Source organism: Dendrobates tinctorius, unplaced genomic scaffold (genome assembly GCF_039654945.1).
Source record: "Dendrobates tinctorius isolate UK_male_01 unplaced genomic scaffold, ASM3965494v1 ptg000272l, whole genome shotgun sequence".
In the NCBI taxonomy this organism is placed as follows: domain Eukaryota; kingdom Metazoa; phylum Chordata; class Amphibia; order Anura; family Dendrobatidae; genus Dendrobates; species Dendrobates tinctorius.
In genome coordinates this window covers 12,636,163-12,652,044 of record NW_027361939.1, presented here as the reverse complement: position 1 = coordinate 12,652,044, position 15,882 = coordinate 12,636,163, and the positions used below count along the sequence as shown (strand labels likewise).

Here is a 15,882-nt window from a genome sequence, read left to right as displayed (position 1 = left end):
ACATCACAAAAGAAAAAAGTTGCCACATGAGCATGGTACTTAGCACGTCAGTTGGTAATCTGAAGTTCATGAGGTTTTTTCCTCACACGTGGAACTATTCTCCCCCCTTTTCTTGGGATATTGTGTCACCCACTCAGAACTTTCTCAATGAAACGTTTCCGATTCGAAAGGAAACAGGAGCCTTAGTGACAGAAAGAACACATGGATTGTTGCGTCCCTTGACGCTTTGGAGTAATAAGGTGTAGTTGAGAATGGTTTAAGCTATGAAACAAAATGAAATCTTGTGCTAAAGGTCAGTAAGAGCCACAAATACCCTGATGTTCAGCATTTTTGACTGCAAAGTACAAAATCTACCTGAAATATTATTGTCTGGAAAATACATTTCTGTCTTTGATTGTTGGCAGTAGTACAGTAAAAGGTGCGTTCCCATACCGGGAGTCGAACACGGGCCGCCTGGGTGAAAACCAGGAATCCTAACAGCTAGACCATATGGGAATGGATAGCTACACACTGAGGTATCTATTGAAAAAAATCAGCTCGGGGGCTTGCACAAGAAACGTCTGCAGATTGGCACGTGCATCTTGCCTCGTTAGCGCAGTAGGTAGCGCGTCAGTCTCATAATCTGAAGGTCGTGAGTTCGATACTCACACGGGGCAGCGGGCTCCTCTTTTCCGAAGAGATATTGTCAAAAACTTAGAACTTTCCCCTTCATTTCTAACACGTTTCTGATAAGTAAGGATTTGTGAACCCAAATGACACATGGGATGCTGGTTCTCTTGACCCGTTTGCTGTATAAAGAGGCAGATGAGAGTGATTTGAGCTATGACAAAAAATTAAATCTTGTGCCAAAGGTCGTCACAATGAATGTAACCAAAAGCTGGTGTTCAGAATGATTGACAGCTAAGCGCAAAATCTACCTGAAATACTTTTGTCTGAAAAACACCCGCGTCAGTCTCATAATCTCAAGGTCGTGAGTTCGATCCTCACACGGGGCAGCAGGCTCCTCTTTTCCGAAGAGATTTTGTCAAAAACTTAGAACTTTCCCTTTCAGTTCTAACACGTTTCTGATAAGTAAGGATTTGTGAACCCAAATGACAGATGGGACACATGGGTTGCTGTTTCTCTTGACCCGTTTGCTGTATAAAGAGGCAGATGAGAGTGATTTGAGCTGTTTGACAGCTAAGCGCAAAATCTACCTGAAATACTTTTGTCTGAAAAACACCCGTCAGTAGCGAGCGCGTCAGTCTCATATTCTGAAGTTCGTGAGTTCGATCCTCACACGGGGAAGCGGTCTCCTCTTTTCTGAAGAGATTCTGTCACCAAATTAGAACTTTCCCTTTCAGATTTAAAATGTTTCTGATAAGTAAGAATTTGCGAACCCAAATGACAGACAGGACACATGGGTTGTTGATTCTCTTGACACGTTTGCTGTAAAAGGGGCTAGTTGAGATTGATTTGAGCTATGAAACCAAATTAAATCTTGTGCCAAAGTTCATCACAACGAACGGACCAAAAGATGGCGTTCAGAATTTTCGACAGCTTAACGCAAATTCTACCTGAAATACTTTTGTCTGAAAAACACCTTTGTCTTTGAATGTTGGTGGCAGTACAGAAAAGTACATTCCCATACCGGGAGTTGAACCCGGGCCACCTGGGTGAGAACCAGGAATCCTAACCGCTAGACCATATGGGAAAAGTTGTGCTGTCTTATCAGTGACAATCTGAAAAAAAATAAGTTTTCTACTTGGCACAAGCAACTTCTGCAGTTCTATTTGCGCAGCTTGCCTCGTTAACACAGTTGTAAGCAAATCAGTCTCATAAGCTGAAAGATGAACGTTCGATTCTTAGACGGGGTACTGGTCCCTCGTTTTCTCAATCGATTCTGTCTCCATCTTGGCTACAGGGCCACAGATTTTTCCGATTCAGTACCAAAACATAACCAATTTAGTTCCTAAACTGTTTCCACGTACAAGGCATGGGGCAGCTTTTGAATGTGTGTACTAGTTCCAAAGGAGTGTCACTCCCATAGCAGGAAGTAAACCAGTCGGCCAGGGATACTAGGTCCTATCCACTTTTCCACGTGGGACAAGTTATACACTAAGCAGCAAGATAAATTAAAAAAAAAAAAAAAAAAAAAGAAGTTTTTGCTTTGATTAAATAGCTTTTACATCACAAAAGAAAAAAGTTGCCACATGAGCATGGTACTTAGCACGTCAGTTGGTAATCTGAAGTTCATGAGGTTTTTTCCTCACACGTGGAACTATTCTCCCCCCTTTTCTTGGGATATTGTGTCACCCACTCAGAACTTTCTCACTGAAGCGTTTCCGATTCGAAAGGAAACAGGAGCCTTAGTGACAGAAAGAACACATGGATTGTTGCGTCCCTTGACGCTTTGGAGTAATAAGGTGTAGTTGAGAATGGTTTAAGCTATGAAACAAAATGAAATCTTGTGCTAAATGTCAGTAAGAGCCACAAATACCCTGATGTTCAGCATTTTTGACTGCAAAGTACAAAATCTACCTGAAATATTATTGTCTGGAAAATACATTTCTGTCTTTGATTGTTGGCAGTAGTACAGTAAAAGGTGCTTTCCCATACCGGGAGTCGAACGCGGGCCGCCTGGGTGAAAACCAGGAATCCTAACCGCTAGACCATATGGGAATGGATAGCTACACACTGAGGTATCTATTGAAAAAAATCAGCTCGGGGGCTTGCACAAGAAACGTCTGCAGATTGGCACGTGCATCTTGCCTCGTTAGCGCAGTAGGTAGCGCGTCAGTCTCATAATCTGAAGGTCGTGAGTTCGATCCTCACACGGGGCAGCAGGCTCCTCTTTTCCGAAGAGATTTTGTCAAAATCTTAGAACTTTCCCTTTCAGTTCTAACACGTTTCTGATAAGTAAGGATTTGTGAACCCAAATGACAGATGGGACACATGGGTTGCTGTTTCTCTTGACCCGTTTGCTGTATAAAGAGGCAGATGAGAGTGATTTGAGCTTTTTGACAGCTAAGCGCAAAATCTACCTGAAATACTTTTGTCTGAAAAACACCCGTCAGTAGCGAGCGCGTCAGTCTCATATTCTGAAGTTCGTGAGTTCGATCCTCACACGGGGAAGCGGTCTCCTCTTTTCTGAAGAGATTCTGTCACCAAATTAGAACTTTCCCTTTCAGATTTAAAATGTTTCTGATAAGTAAGAATTTGCGAACCCAAATGACAGACAGGACACATGGGTTGTTGATTCTCTTGACACGTTTGCTCTAAAAGGGGCTAGTTGAGATTGATTTGAGCTATGAAACCAAATTAAATCTTGTGCCAAAGTTCATCACAACGAACGGACCAAAAGATGGCGTTCAGAATTTTCGACAGCTTAACGCAAATTCTACCTGAAATACTTTTGTCTGAAAAACACCTTTGTCTTTGAATGTTGGTGGCAGTACAGAAAAGTACATTCCCATACGGGGAGTTGAACCCGGGTCGCCTGGGTGAGAACCAGGAATCCTAACCGCTAGACCATATGGGAAAAGATGTGCTGTCTTATCAGTGACAATCTGAAAAAAAATAAGTTTTCTACTTGGCACAAGCAACTTCTGCAGTTCTATTTGCGCAGCTTGCCTCGTTAACACAGTTGTAAGCAAATCAGTCTCATAAGCTGAAAGATGAACGTTCGATTCTTAGACGGGGTACTGGTCCCTCGTTTTCTCAATCGATTCTGTCTCCATCTTGGCTACAGGGCCACAGATTTTTCCGATTCAGTACCAAAACATAACCAATTTAGTTCCTAAACTGTTTCCACGTACAAGGCATGGGGCAGCTTTCGAATGTGTGTACTAGTTCCAAAGGAGTGTCACTCCCGTAGCAGGAAGTAAACCAGTCGACCAGGGATACTAGGTCCTATCCACTTTTCCACGTGGGACAAGTTATACACTAAGCAGCAAGATAAATTAAAAAAAAAAAAAAAAAAGAAGTTTTTGCTTTGATTAAATAGCTTTTACATCACAAAAGAAAAAAGTTGCCACATGAGCATGGTACTTAGCACGTCAGTTGGTAATCTGAAGTTCATGATGTTTTTTCCTCACACGGGGAACTATTCTCCTCCCTTTTCTTGGGATATTGTGTCACCCACTCAGAACTTTCTCACTGAAACGTTTCCGATTCGAAAGGAAACAGGAGCCTTAGTGACAGACAGAACACATGGATTGTTGCGTCCCTTGACGCTTTGGAGTAATAAGGTGTAGTTGAGAATGGTTTAAGCTATGAAACAAAATGAAATCTTGTGCTAAAGGTCAGTAAGAGCCACAAATACCCTGATGTTCAGCATTTTTGACTGCAAAGTACAAAATCTACCTGAAATATTATTGTCTGGAAAATACATTTCTGTCTTTGATTGTTGGCAGTAGTACAGTAAAAGGTGCGTTCCCATACCGGGAGTCGAACACGGGCCGCCTGGGTGAAAACCAGGAATCCTAACAGCTAGACCATATGGGAATGGATAGCTACACACTGAGGTATCTATTGAAAAAAATCAGCTCGGGGGCTTGCACAAGAAACGTCTGCAGATTGGCACGTGCATCTTGCCTCGTTAGCGCAGTAGGTAGCGCGTCAGTCTCATAATCTGAAGGTCGTGAGTTCGATACTCACACGGGGCAGCGGGCTCCTCTTTTCCGAAGAGATATTGTCAAAAACTTAGAACTTTCCCCTTCATTTCTAACACGTTTCTGATAAGTAAGGATTTGTGAACCCAAATGACACATGGGATGCTGGTTCTCTTGACCCGTTTGCTGTATAAAGAGGCAGATGAGAGTGATTTGAGCTATGACAAAAAATTAAATCTTGTGCCAAAGGTCGTCACAATGAATGTAACCAAAAGCTGGTGTTCAGAATGATTGACAGCTAAGCGCAAAATCTACCTGAAATACTTTTGTCTGAAAAACACCCGCGTCAGTCTCATAATCTGAAGGTCGTGAGTTCGATCCTCACACGGGGCAGCAGGCTCCTCTTTTCCGAAGAGATTTTGTCAAAAACTTAGAACTTTCCCTTTCAGTTCTAACACGTTTCTGATAAGTAAGGATTTGTGAACCCAAATGACAGATGGGACACATGGGTTGCTGTTTCTCTTGACCCGTTTGCTGTATAAAGAGGCAGATGAGAGTGATTTGAGCTGTTTGACAGCTAAGCGCAAAATCTACCTGAAATACTTTTGTCTGAAAAACACCCGTCAGTAGCGAGCGCGTCAGTCTCATATTCTGAAGTTCGTGAGTTCGATCCTCACACGGGGAAGCGGTCTCCTCTTTTCTGAAGAGATTCTGTCACCAAATTAGAACTTTCCCTTTCAGATTTAAAATGTTTCTGATAAGTAAGAATTTGCGAACCCAAATGACAGACAGGACACATGGGTTGTTGATTCTCTTGACACGTTTGCTGTAAAAGGGGCTAGTTGAGATTGATTTGAGCTATGAAACCAAATTAAATCTTGTGCCAAAGTTCATCACAACGAACGGACCAAAAGATGGCGTTCAGAATTTTCGACAGCTTAACGCAAATTCTACCTGAAATACTTTTGTTTGAAAAAAACCTTTGTCTTTGAATGTTGGTGGCAGTACAGAAAAGTACATTCCCATACCGGGAGTTGAACCCGGGCCACCTGGGTGAGAACCAGGAATCCTAACCGCTAGACCATATGGGAAAAGTTGTGCTGTCTTATCAGTGACAATCTGAAAAAAAATAAGTTTTCTACTTGGCACAAGCAACTTCTGCAGTTCTATTTGCGCAGCTTGCCTCGTTAACACAGTTGTAAGCAAATCAGTCTCATAAGCTGAAAGATGAACGTTCGATTCTTAGACGGGGTACTGGTCCCTCGTTTTCTCAATCGATTCTGTCTCCATCTTGGCTACAGGGCCACAGATTTTTCCGATTCAGTACCAAAACATAACCAATTTAGTTCCTAAACTGTTTCCACGTACAAGGCATGGGGCAGCTTTTGAATGTGTGTACTAGTTCCAAAGGAGTGTCACTCCCATAGCAGGAAGTAAACCAGTCGGCCAGGGATACTAGGTCCTATCCACTTTTCCACGTGGGACAAGTTATACACTAAGCAGCAAGATAAATTAAAAAAAAAAAAAAAAAAAAAGAAGTTTTTGCTTTGATTAAATAGCTTTTACATCACAAAAGAAAAAAGTTGCCACATGAGCATGGTACTTAGCACGTCAGTTGGTAATCTGAAGTTCATGAGGTTTTTTCCTCACACGTGGAACTATTCTCCCCCCTTTTCTTGGGATATTGTGTCACCCACTCAGAACTTTCTCACTGAAACGTTTCCGATTCGAAAGGAAACAGGAGCCTTAGTGACAGAAAGAACACATGGATTGTTGCGTCCCTTGACGCTTTGGAGTAATAAGGTGTAGTTGAGAATGGTTTAAGCTATGAAACAAAATGAAATCTTGTGCTAAAGGTCAGTAAGAGCCACAAATACCCTGATGTTCAGCATTTTTGACTGCAAAGTACAAAATCTACCTGAAATATTATTGTCTGGAAAATACATTTCTGTCTTTGATTGTTGGCAGTAGTACAGTAAAAGGTGCGTTCCCATACCGGGAGTCGAACGCGGGCCGCCTGGGTGAAAACCAGGAATCCTAACCGCTAGACCATATGGGAATGGATAGCTACACACTGAGGTATCTATTGAAAAAAATCAGCTCGGGGGCTTGCACAAGAAACGTCTGCAGATTGGCATGTGCATCTTGCCTCGTTAGCGCAGTAGGTAGCGCGTCAGTCTCATAATCTGAAGGTCGTGAGTTCGATCCTCACACGGGGCAGCAGGCTCCTCTTTTCCGAAGAGATTTTGTCAAAATCTTAGAACTTTCCCTTTCAGTTCTAACACGTTTCTGATAAGTAAGGATTTGTGAACCCAAATGACAGATGGGACACATGGGTTGCTGTTTCTCTTGACCCGTTTGCTGTATAAAGAGGCAGATGAGAGTGATTTGAGCTTTTTGACAGCTAAGCGCAAAATCTACCTGAAATACTTTTGTCTGAAAAACACCCGTCAGTAGCGAGCGCGTCAGTCTCATATTCTGAAGTTCGTGAGTTCGATCCTCACACGGGGAAGCGGTCTCCTCTTTTCTGAAGAGATTCTGTCACCAAATTAGAACTTTCCCTTTCAGATTTAAAATGTTTCTGATAAGTAAGAATTTGCGAACCCAAATGACAGACAGGACACATGGGTTGTTGATTCTCTTGACACGTTTGCTCTAAAAGGGGCTAGTTGAGATTGATTTGAGCTATGAAACCAAATTAAATCTTGTGCCAAAGTTCATCACAACGAACGGACCAAAAGATGGCGTTCAGAATTTTCGACAGCTTAACGCAAATTCTACCTGAAATACTTTTGTCTGAAAAACACCTTTGTCTTTGAATGTTGGTGGCAGTACAGAAAAGTACATTCCCATACCGGGAGTTGAACCCGGGTCGCCTGGGTGAGAACCAGGAATCCTAACCGCTAGACCATATGGGAAAAGATGTGCTGTCTTATCAGTGACAATCTGAAAAAAAATAAGTTTTCTACTTGGCACAAGCAACTTCTGCAGTTCTATTTGCGCAGCTTGCCTCGTTAACACAGTTGTAAGCAAATCAGTCTCATAAGCTGAAAGATGAACGTTCGATTCTTAGACGGGGTACTGGTCCCTCGTTTTCTCAATCGATTCTGTCTCCATCTTGGCTACAGGGCCACAGATTTTTCCGATTCAGTACCAAAACATAACCAATTTAGTTCCTAAACTGTTTCCACGTACAAGGCATGGGGCAGCTTTCGAATGTGTGTACTAGTTCCAAAGGAGTGTCACTCCCGTAGCAGGAAGTAAACCAGTCGACCAGGGATACTAGGTCCTATCCACTTTTCCACGTGGGACAAGTTATACACTAAGCAGCAAGATAAATTAAAAAAAAAAAAAAAAAAGAAGTTTTTGCTTTGATTAAATAGCTTTTACATCACAAAAGAAAAAAGTTGCCACATGAGCATGGTACTTAGCACGTCAGTTGGTAATCTGAAGTTCATGATGTTTTTTCCTCACACGGGGAACTATTCTCCTCCCTTTTCTTGGGATATTGTGTCACCCACTCAGAACTTTCTCACTGAAACGTTTCCGATTCGAAAGGAAACAGGAGCCTTAGTGACAGACAGAACACATGGATTGTTGCGTCCCTTGACGCTTTGGAGTAATAAGGTGTAGTTGAGAATGGTTTAAGCTATGAAACAAAATGAAATCTTGTGCTAAAGGTCAGTAAGAGCCACAAATACCCTGATGTTCAGCATTTTTGACTGCAAAGTACAAAATCTACCTGAAATATTATTGTCTGGAAAATACATTTCTGTCTTTGATTGTTGGCAGTAGTACAGTAAAAGGTGCGTTCCCATACCGGGAGTCGAACACGGGCCGCCTGGGTGAAAACCAGGAATCCTAACAGCTAGACCATATGGGAATGGATAGCTACACACTGAGGTATCTATTGAAAAAAATCAGCTCGGGGGCTTGCACAAGAAACGTCTGCAGATTGGCACGTGCATCTTGCCTCGTTAGCGCAGTAGGTAGCGCGTCAGTCTCATAATCTGAAGGTCGTGAGTTCGATACTCACACGGGGCAGCGGGCTCCTCTTTTCCGAAGAGATATTGTCAAAAACTTAGAACTTTCCCCTTCATTTCTAACACGTTTCTGATAAGTAAGGATTTGTGAACCCAAATGACACATGGGATGCTGGTTCTCTTGACCCGTTTGCTGTATAAAGAGGCAGATGAGAGTGATTTGAGCTATGACAAAAAATTAAATCTTGTGCCAAAGGTCGTCACAATGAATGTAACCAAAAGCTGGTGTTCAGAATGATTGACAGCTAAGCGCAAAATCTACCTGAAATACTTTTGTCTGAAAAACACCCGCGTCAGTCTCATAATCTGAAGGTCGTGAGTTCGATCCTCACACGGGGCAGCAGGCTCCTCTTTTCCGAAGAGATTTTGTCAAAAACTTAGAACTTTCCCTTTCAGTTCTAACACGTTTCTGATAAGTAAGGATTTGTGAACCCAAATGACAGATGGGACACATGGGTTGCTGTTTCTCTTGACCCGTTTGCTGTATAAAGAGGCAGATGAGAGTGATTTGAGCTGTTTGACAGCTAAGCGCAAAATCTACCTGAAATACTTTTGTCTGAAAAACACCCGTCAGTAGCGAGCGCGTCAGTCTCATATTCTGAAGTTCGTGAGTTCGATCCTCACACGGGGAAGCGGTCTCCTCTTTTCTGAAGAGATTCTGTCACCAAATTAGAACTTTCCCTTTCAGATTTAAAATGTTTCTGATAAGTAAGAATTTGCGAACCCAAATGACAGACAGGACACATGGGTTGTTGATTCTCTTGACACGTTTGCTGTAAAAGGGGCTAGTTGAGATTGATTTGAGCTATGAAACCAAATTAAATCTTGTGCCAAAGTTCATCACAACGAACGGACCAAAAGATGGCGTTCAGAATTTTCGACAGCTTAACGCAAATTCTACCTGAAATACTTTTGTCTGAAAAACACCTTTGTCTTTGAATGTTGGTGGCAGTACAGAAAAGTACATTCCCATACCGGGAGTTGAACCCGGGCCACCTGGGTGAGAACCAGGAATCCTAACCGCTAGACCATATGGGAAAAGTTGTGCTGTCTTATCAGTGACAATCTGAAAAAAAATAAGTTTTCTACTTGGCACAAGCAACTTCTGCAGTTCTATTTGCGCAGCTTGCCTCGTTAACACAGTTGTAAGCAAATCAGTCTCATAAGCTGAAAGATGAACGTTCGATTCTTAGACGGGGTACTGGTCCCTCGTTTTCTCAATCGATTCTGTCTCCATCTTGGCTACAGGGCCACAGATTTTTCCGATTCAGTACCAAAACATAACCAATTTAGTTCCTAAACTGTTTCCACGTACAAGGCATGGGGCAGCTTTTGAATGTGTGTACTAGTTCCAAAGGAGTGTCACTCCCATAGCAGGAAGTAAACCAGTCGGCCAGGGATACTAGGTCCTATCCACTTTTCCACGTGGGACAAGTTATACACTAAGCAGCAAGATAAATTAAAAAAAAAAAAAAAAAAGAAGTTTTTGCTTTGATTAAATAGCTTTTACATCACAAAAGAAAAAAGTTGCCACATGAGCATGGTACTTAGCACGTCAGTTGGTAATCTGAAGTTCATGAGGTTTTTTCCTCACACGTGGAACTATTCTCCCCCCTTTTCTTGGGATATTGTGTCACCCACTCAGAACTTTCTCACTGAAACGTTTCCGATTCGAAAGGAAACAGGAGCCTTAGTGACAGAAAGAACACATGGATTGTTGCGTCCCTTGACGCTTTGGAGTAATAAGGTGTAGTTGAGAATGGTTTAAGCTATGAAACAAAATGAAATCTTGTGCTAAATGTCAGTAAGAGCCACAAATACCCTGATGTTCAGCATTTTTGACTGCAAAGTACAAAATCTACCTGAAATATTATTGTCTGGAAAATACATTTCTGTCTTTGATTGTTGGCAGTAGTACAGTAAAAGGTGCGTTCCCATACCGGGAGTCGAACGCGGGCCGCCTGGGTGAAAACCAGGAATCCTAACCGCTAGACCATATGGGAATGGATAGCTACACACTGAGGTATCTATTGAAAAAAATCAGCTCGGGGGCTTGCACAAGAAACGTCTGCAGATTGGCACGTGCATCTTGCCTCGTTAGCGCAGTAGGTAGCGCGTCAGTCTCATAATCTGAAGGTCGTGAGTTCGATCCTCACACGGGGCAGCAGGCTCCTCTTTTCCGAAGAGATTTTGTCAAAATCTTAGAACTTTCCCTTTCAGTTCTAACACGTTTCTGATAAGTAAGGATTTGTGAACCCAAATGACAGATGGGACACATGGGTTGCTGTTTCTCTTGACCCGTTTGCTGTATAAAGAGGCAGATGAGAGTGATTTGAGCTGTTTGACAGCTAAGCGCAAAATCTACCTGAAATACTTTTGTCTGAAAAACACCCGTCAGTAGCGAGCGCGTCAGTCTCATATTCTGAAGTTCGTGAGTTCGATCCTCACACGGGGAAGCGGTCTCCTCTTTTCTGAAGAGATTCTGTCACCAAATTAGAACTTTCCCTTTCAGATTTAAAATGTTTCTGATAAGTAAGAATTTGCGAACCCAAATGACAGACAGGACACATGGGTTGTTGATTCTCTTGACACGTTTGCTCTAAAAGGGGCTAGTTGAGATTGATTTGAGCTATGAAACCAAATTAAATCTTGCGCCAAAGTTCATCACAACGAACGGACCAAAAGATGGCGTTCAGAATTTTCGACAGCTTAACGCAAATTCTACCTGAAATACTTTTGTCTGAAAAACACCTTTGTCTTTGAATGTTGGTGGCAGTACAGAAAAGTACATTCCCATACCGGGAGTTGAACCCGGGTCGCCTGGGTGAGAACCAGGAATCCTAACCGCTAGACCATATGGGAAAAGATGTGCTGTCTTATCAGTGACAATCTGAAAAAAAATAAGTTTTCTACTTGGCACAAGCAACTTCTGCAGTTCTATTTGCGCAGCTTGCCTCGTTAACACAGTTGTAAGCAAATCAGTCTCATAAGCTGAAAGATGAACGTTCGATTCTTAGACGGGGTACTGGTCCCTCGTTTTCTCAATCGATTCTGTCTCCATCTTGGCTACAGGGCCACAGATTTTTCCGATTCAGTACCAAAACATAACCAATTTAGTTCCTAAACTGTTTCCACGTACAAGGCACGGGGCAGCTTTCGAATGTGTGTACTAGTTCCAAAGGAGTGTCACTCCCGTAGCAGGAAGTAAACCAGTCGACCAGGGATACTAGGTCCTATCCACTTTTCCACGTGGGACAAGTTATACACTAAGCAGCAAGATAAATTAAAAAAAAAAAAAAAAAAGAAGTTTTTGCTTTGATTAAATAGCTTTTACATCACAAAAGAAAAAAGTTGCCACATGAGCATGGTACTTAGCACGTCAGTTGGTAATCTGAAGTTCATGATGTTTTTTCCTCACACGGGGAACTATTCTCCTCCCTTTTCTTGGGATATTGTGTCACCCACTCAGAACTTTCTCACTGAAACGTTTCCGATTCAAAAGGAAACAGGAGCCTTAGTGACAGACAGAACACATGGATTGTTGCGTCCCTTGACGCTTTGGAGTAATAAGGTGTAGTTGAGAATGGTTTAAGCTATGAAACAAAATGAAATCTTGTGCTAAAGGTCAGTAAGAGCCACAAATACCCTGATGTTCAGCATTTTTGACTGCAAAGTACAAAATCTACCTGAAATATTATTGTCTGGAAAATACATTTCTGTCTTTGATGGTTGGCAGTAGTACAGTAAAAGGTGCGTTCCCATACCGGGAGTCGAACACGGGCCGCCTGGGTGAAAACCAGGAATCCTAACAGCTAGACCATATGGGAATGGATAGCTACACACTGAGGTATCTATTGAAAAAAATCAGCTCGGGGGCTTGCACAAGAAACGTCTGCAGATTGGCACGTGCATCTTGCCTCGTTAGCGCAGTAGGTAGCGCGTCAGTCTCATAATCTGAAGGTCGTGAGTTCGATACTCACACGGGGCAGCGGGCTCCTCTTTTCCGAAGAGATATTGTCAAAAACTTAGAACTTTCCCCTTCATTTCTAACACGTTTCTGATAAGTAAGGATTTGTGAACCCAAATGACACATGGGATGCTGGTTCTCTTGACCCGTTTGCTGTATAAAGAGGCAGATGAGAGTGATTTGAGCTATGACAAAAAATTAAATCTTGTGCCAAAGGTCGTCACAATGAATGTAACCAAAAGCTGGTGTTCAGAATGATTGACAGCTAAGCGCAAAATCTACCTGAAATACTTTTGTCTGAAAAACACCCGCGTCAGTCTCATAATCTGAAGGTCGTGAGTTCGATCCTCACACGGGGCAGCAGGCTCCTCTTTTCCGAAGAGATTTTGTCAAAAACTTAGAACTTTCCCTTTCAGTTCTAACACGTTTCTGATAAGTAAGGATTTGTGAACCCAAATGACAGATGGGACACATGGGTTGCTGTTTCTCTTGACCCGTTTGCTGTATAAAGAGGCAGATGAGAGTGATTTGAGCTGTTTGACAGCTAAGCGCAAAATCTACCTGAAATACTTTTGTCTGAAAAACACCCGTCAGTAGCGAGCGCGTCAGTCTCATATTCTGAAGTTCGTGAGTTCGATCCTCACACGGGGAAGCGGTCTCCTCTTTTCTGAAGAGATTCTGTCACCAAATTAGAACTTTCCCTTTCAGATTTAAAATGTTTCTGATAAGTAAGAATTTGCGAACCCAAATGACAGACAGGACACATGGGTTGTTGATTCTCTTGACACGTTTGCTGTAAAAGGGGCTAGTTGAGATTGATTTGAGCTATGAAACCAAATTAAATCTTGTGCCAAAGTTCATCACAACGAACGGACCAAAAGATGGCGTTCAGAATTTTCGACAGCTTAACGCAAATTCTACCTGAAATACTTTTGTCTGAAAAACACCTTTGTCTTTGAATGTTGGTGGCAGTACAGAAAAGTACATTCCCATACCAGGGGAAGAGTCTTGAGGAGATCATTTGCATATTCCCAGTGCCTTCTGGGATAAGTGAAGAGTCTCCGCGAGCTCAACGATCACTGGCTCATCTTTCATCGTTTTTAAGAAATCTCAAGATGGAAGAGGCCAGGAGCCATTTGGTGAGCTGCATTTCTTGCTACATGTTCACAGATTTACCAGTGGAAAAGCCAAACTTCACATGCCACAAATGCAAGCTTGTGACCCTGTTGGAGGAAAAGTTGCAAAATCTCGAAGAGAGGTTAGCTACGTTGAAGATCATTAAGGAAGGTGAAGAGTTCTTGGACAGAGCAGAATTATCTCTTCATGATACAGAAAGAGAAGAAATTCGAAGTGCACCTGAAGAAACAGAGGAATGGAGACATGTGACCCAGAGAAGCAGGAGGATCAGGAGGCAGTCAGCACCCATACTGCTCAGAAACCAGTACCAGGCTCTCACGCAGGAAAATGATGAAGAAATACATCAGGATAAGACTTTGCCAACAAACAGCAACCTTGTACGCCTTCAGAGTCCTCCTGGATGGAGAAAGAAAAATGTTGTGAAGAAGAAACGGAGAGTGGTGGTCATGGGGGATTCCCTGTTGAGAGGAACAGAGGCCGCTATCTGCAGACCGGATATAACTTCAAGAGAAATGTGCTGTCTTCCAGGTGCAAAAATTAAAGATGTGTCTGACAGGATATCAGGACTCTTCAGACCTACAGATGACTACCCATTCCTGCTACTACATGTGGGGACAAATGACACCGCAAGAAACGACCTGGAAACCATCTGCAGAGAATTTGAAGACTTAGGCAAGAAAGTGAAAGAACTGGGAGCGCAGGTGGTCTTCTCTTCCATCCTCCCAGTGGATGGCCATGGAACAAGGAGGTGGAATAAGATTCTGCAGGTGAACAACTGGCTACGTCGATGGTGCCGTCAGCAACGATTTGGATTTCTGGATCACGGAGTGAACTACTTATACGATGGACTACTTGCTAGAGATGGGGTGCACCTTACGAAGACTGGAAAGCAGGTATTTGGAAGTCGCCTTGCTACACTTGTAAGGAGAGCTTTAAACTAGAACAACATGGGAAGGGAAGCAAAAGACCAGAAAAAGCCATACACCTGACAAATGCTATTGAGAACTCTGCTATTAGAAGTGGAAAGGAAGAACAAAGACGAAAGAGTCTAATTAATAAAAATATTGGAGAAAGAGAAACCAATCACAAACTAAAATGTTTCTATACTAATGCACAAAGCATGGGCAACAAACAAGGAGAATTGGAACTACTAACACAGGAAAAGAAATATGATGTCATTGGAATCACTGAAACTTGGTGGGACAATACACATGATTGGAATACAAGACTAGAAGGATACAACTTATTTGCAAGAAACAGACTTGATAAACGAGGAGGGGGTGTCGCATTGTATGTTAGAAATGCGTATATCTGCACAGAGATTGAAGCTTCAGAGACTGGGAGTTCTGTGGAAACTGTTTGGGTAAGAATACAAGGACAGAACAATGGAAAGGACACCATTGTAGGCATTTACTACAGGCCGCCTGTGCAAGCTGAAGATATGGATGAACTCTTTATGCATCAAATGGCCAAGTTCTCCAAAAAATATGACATAGTTGTCATGGGAGATTTCAACTATCCAGACATTTGTTGGGAATCTCTCTCAGGCAAAACTAACAGGTCAAGGAAATTCTTATCCTCTCTTGCTGACAACTTTATCTTCCAAAAGGTAAAGGAGAAAACAAGGGGAACTGCTACCTTGGATCTAATCCTTATAAACAGGGAGGAAATGGTTGAGGAGGTAAAAGTGGCTGGGACCCTAGGAGGTAGCGACCATGCTATTTTAGAATTTTGGATAACTAGAGGCGGAAGACCTGTGAAGACTCAGACGTCAAGGTTAGATTTCAGAAAGGCAGATTTTAAGGGATTCAGAAAGAGAATTGGAGGGATCCAATGGCTGGATATCCTTAAAGACAAAAATGTCCAGGAAGGATGGGAAATCTTGAAAAATGAAATTCTCAAAGCACAGTTGTTAACAATTCCGAAAAGAGGGAAGAATAGGAAGCATTTAAGGAAACCAGGATGGTTGAACACAGAACTTAAGCACATGCTAAAAAGGAAGAAAAAAATGTTTATAAAATGGAAAGAGGGAGGCATATCTAAAGAAGAATATAATGCTGTCTGCAGAACCTGCAGGGCACAAATCAGATTATCTAAAGCTGAAAATGAATTGAGGCTTGCAAGAGATGTCAAAAGCAATAAT

General features: G+C 42.3%; 15 non-coding genes across 15 annotated transcripts; 7 read left to right on the top strand and 8 right to left on the bottom strand.

The window, feature by feature from the left end:
• Positions 1-583: 583 nt before the first annotated feature.
• Positions 584-656, top strand: TRNAM-CAU (transfer RNA methionine (anticodon CAU)). The gene has a single exon. It is a non-coding gene; the product is annotated as a tRNA-Met (tRNA).
• A 965-nt stretch (positions 657-1,621) lies between these two features.
• On the bottom strand, positions 1,622-1,693 carry TRNAE-CUC (transfer RNA glutamic acid (anticodon CUC)). The gene has a single exon. It is a non-coding gene; the product is annotated as a tRNA-Glu (tRNA).
• An 896-nt stretch (positions 1,694-2,589) lies between these two features.
• On the bottom strand, positions 2,590-2,661 carry TRNAE-UUC (transfer RNA glutamic acid (anticodon UUC)). The gene has a single exon. It is a non-coding gene; the product is annotated as a tRNA-Glu (tRNA).
• Positions 2,662-2,749: 88 nt separating this feature from the next.
• On the top strand, positions 2,750-2,822 carry TRNAM-CAU (transfer RNA methionine (anticodon CAU)). The gene has a single exon. It is a non-coding gene; the product is annotated as a tRNA-Met (tRNA).
• Positions 2,823-4,573: 1,751 nt separating this feature from the next.
• TRNAM-CAU (transfer RNA methionine (anticodon CAU)) lies at positions 4,574-4,646 on the top strand. Its single transcript has one exon. It is a non-coding gene; the product is annotated as a tRNA-Met (tRNA).
• A 965-nt stretch (positions 4,647-5,611) lies between these two features.
• TRNAE-CUC (transfer RNA glutamic acid (anticodon CUC)) lies at positions 5,612-5,683 on the bottom strand. Its single transcript has one exon. It is a non-coding gene; the product is annotated as a tRNA-Glu (tRNA).
• An 896-nt stretch (positions 5,684-6,579) lies between these two features.
• TRNAE-UUC (transfer RNA glutamic acid (anticodon UUC)) lies at positions 6,580-6,651 on the bottom strand. The gene has a single exon. It is a non-coding gene; the product is annotated as a tRNA-Glu (tRNA).
• An 88-nt stretch (positions 6,652-6,739) lies between these two features.
• On the top strand, positions 6,740-6,812 carry TRNAM-CAU (transfer RNA methionine (anticodon CAU)). The gene has a single exon. It is a non-coding gene; the product is annotated as a tRNA-Met (tRNA).
• A 626-nt stretch (positions 6,813-7,438) lies between these two features.
• Positions 7,439-7,510, bottom strand: TRNAE-CUC (transfer RNA glutamic acid (anticodon CUC)). The gene has a single exon. It is a non-coding gene; the product is annotated as a tRNA-Glu (tRNA).
• A 1,053-nt stretch (positions 7,511-8,563) lies between these two features.
• On the top strand, positions 8,564-8,636 carry TRNAM-CAU (transfer RNA methionine (anticodon CAU)). Its single transcript has one exon. It is a non-coding gene; the product is annotated as a tRNA-Met (tRNA).
• Positions 8,637-9,601: 965 nt separating this feature from the next.
• TRNAE-CUC (transfer RNA glutamic acid (anticodon CUC)) lies at positions 9,602-9,673 on the bottom strand. The gene has a single exon. It is a non-coding gene; the product is annotated as a tRNA-Glu (tRNA).
• An 893-nt stretch (positions 9,674-10,566) lies between these two features.
• TRNAE-UUC (transfer RNA glutamic acid (anticodon UUC)) lies at positions 10,567-10,638 on the bottom strand. Its single transcript has one exon. It is a non-coding gene; the product is annotated as a tRNA-Glu (tRNA).
• An 88-nt stretch (positions 10,639-10,726) lies between these two features.
• Positions 10,727-10,799, top strand: TRNAM-CAU (transfer RNA methionine (anticodon CAU)). Its single transcript has one exon. It is a non-coding gene; the product is annotated as a tRNA-Met (tRNA).
• Positions 10,800-11,425: 626 nt separating this feature from the next.
• TRNAE-CUC (transfer RNA glutamic acid (anticodon CUC)) lies at positions 11,426-11,497 on the bottom strand. The gene has a single exon. It is a non-coding gene; the product is annotated as a tRNA-Glu (tRNA).
• A 1,053-nt stretch (positions 11,498-12,550) lies between these two features.
• Positions 12,551-12,623, top strand: TRNAM-CAU (transfer RNA methionine (anticodon CAU)). The gene has a single exon. It is a non-coding gene; the product is annotated as a tRNA-Met (tRNA).
• The last annotated feature ends 3,259 nt before the right edge of the window (positions 12,624-15,882 follow it).